Consider the following 2,649-nt stretch of genomic DNA (forward strand, 5'->3'; position numbering starts at 1 on the left):
GAACTCCTTCCTCACCCTTCCTCCCTCCCCATTAAGATTTTTCAAAAAAGTATAAAACTCTCTTAAGTGACTTCTCTGCAGTCCTAATTAGAGAGCTGCGCAGTGCCTCTCCTTGCAAGGCTGCTTCTGAGGAGGGGCACAGTCTGCCCTGAGTTCTGGAGGTTTCTACGTCCCCGGGCAAGAAAGAGTCAACGCCTCCGCTTCCCTCTGGTAAGTTCCAGCCTCCATCACCACGCATTATCATTCCCTAGACACCTTCTTAGAAATTGCTGGATGCAGTTTTCACTTGGCAAAACTTCAATGTGGCTTTACGTGAGGTGTCTACGTGTCACAGCAGCACTGTTGATGTTCTGGTTTTGAGGGAAAATATAGCAAGAGCATTCACATTCCCTGGAAGCACCAGTGGCAGAGACTGGGTGGTGTGCAGAGGTGACGGAACGCAGCCACGCTTGCTTGGGACTCTGGGGCGGGTGACGCTAGATCCTGAGGGTGGGCCAGAATAGGAATGTGTGAAGAGCCGGGCTGCATCCTTTCGATCCGTGTACATCAGTGCAGAGCACATGGGAAGGACAGGGTCAGGTCACCAAAGTGAGTACCACCGAGGCCCACCCAGACCCTGGGGAGAGAAAGACACATCTGGGTAAATGCACTCCTGTCTCGGCCCTCCCAGGACCCCGCGGGGTGCACTGGCGAGAAGGGCCAAAGTCAGCGTCACTTGGCTGGTGGGAAGCCGACGGTCTACCCGGAAGGGTACGCCTTGATGATCTTCACATCGTCCACAGGGCAGTCCTGGGAGTTGGTCTCCACCATCCCCACACGGTTCACCATGCCGATGCCCTGGCACACTCGGCCAAAGATGGTGTGCTTGCCATCGAGCCACTGCGTGGGGGCGAGGGTCACAAAGAACTGGCTGCCGTTGGTGTCCGGTCCTGCGTTGGCCATTGCGAGGATTCCAGCCCCAGTGAACTTGAGGTCAGGGTGGAGCTCATCCTCAAACTGTTTGCCGTAGATGGACGCGCCGCCACGACCTGTCCCCGTCGGGTCACCTCCCTGGATCATGAAGTCCTTGACGATTCTGTGGAACTTGGTGCCATTGTAATAACCGCGCCGGGTCAACTCCGCGAAGTTCTTACAGGTCTTGGGCGCGTGCTCCCAGTACAGCTCGAGCACAATGACTCCCATGCTGGTCTCCAAGAAAATGTTGGGCGGCTGCCTGGTGTCGGGGGGTATCGCCGCCATCACCAACCCTCTTCTCGAGACAGTTTCAAAAGCGATAAATAGCACAGTTTCAATAATTAATGCAGTGCATATTGTTGTCTTCGTAGTGGTTATTCATAGTACAAGATGTAGACATGATATCCTGTCCACAAACACTAATAGAACAAATTTTTCTATTCATTGAATTAAGAGAAAGTAGCTGTATATCTTTTCTATTTTGAATATACAGATACAAAATGTTCTTTCATTTGTATCCCCATTTTTGTTTAGTTTTGTCAGATAAGGGTAATCCTTTGTCATTTAAATATTGTAGGCTCATGAATTCAGCAAAATATTCTAATATAGTCCAGTAGTACATGATAGTAATGAGTTTTCCATAAGACTGACCTTGTCCAGAAGTTGTTAACTTAAGCCTTTTACAGCTCAGCTTGTTGATATAGCTTTACTTTTTCTACCTCATTTTTATACTTTTCTGCTGGATGGTTAAGGCCAAGATAAAGCAAGACCTATAGAACAAGAAATGTAACTTTTTTATCTGCCAATGTCAGTCAAATCCCTTCAGGATCTGTCCTGAAATCCTGTATCAGTTTGTAGATCCTTAATTGTCTAGGTTACCAGATATAAACATGCAAAATTGGCTTAAAAGAAAACAAAACAAAACAACAGCAAAATCTTTGCAAGAAATCGAAAGAAAAAAAGTGTAAAATGAAAAAAGTATTAACTGTTCCTTTCAAAAGACCAGCAAAAATTAGCAGTACAATTATCAAACTTATCCTGCGTATATGCATAAGTATATAATTTTTCCTTCATTCTTTTGTCCTTTCTTCAACCCAGTTTTTCCTCCCTATTGAAAAAATTCTTTCTCTTTTACAGTATCTAATCAAATTTTATTTACTCTTTCAGGTTCTCACACTAGTGAGACAATACAGTGTTTGCATACATGGATCTGATTTATTTCACTTACCAATACAATTCATGGTTGTACCCATTTATCTACAAAAGCCTCACATTTGTCTTTTTTATAGCTGAGTAATACTGTATGGTGAAAAATACCATATCACTTTTATCCATTCCTCAGTTAATGGGTATTTAGGTTGTTTCCAAGATTTAGCTATGACAAATTGTGCTCTTATAAACAGGTGCATATAAATCAATGTGGTATGATGATTTTAGTTCTTTTGGAAAAACACCTATGAAAGGAATAGCTGTATTGAATGAGACCACCAATTGTAGCCTTGTGAGGAATCTCCATAGTGATTTCTTTAATGGTTTTACCAGCCTGCACTCCCACCAACAGCGGAGAATGGTTCCTTTTTCCCCACAGCCTCTCTAGCATTTGGTATGGGCTGACTTCTTCATGATAGCCATTCTTGCTGGAGTAAGAGGCAACCTTAGTGTTGTTTTAATTTGTATTGCTCCAATGATGAATGA

The 2,649-nt window shown here is 44.2% G+C and overlaps 1 pseudogene; it reads right to left on the reverse strand.

The window, feature by feature from the left end:
* Positions 1-434: 434 nt before the first annotated feature.
* LOC101575511 lies at positions 435-1,239 on the reverse strand (annotated as a pseudogene).
* Between the last annotated feature and the right edge of the window lie 1,410 nt (positions 1,240-2,649).

Source organism: Octodon degus, unplaced genomic scaffold (assembly GCF_000260255.1).
Source record: "Octodon degus isolate 3935 unplaced genomic scaffold, OctDeg1.0 scaffold00013, whole genome shotgun sequence".
Classification (NCBI taxonomy): Eukaryota; Metazoa; Chordata; class Mammalia; order Rodentia; family Octodontidae; genus Octodon; species Octodon degus.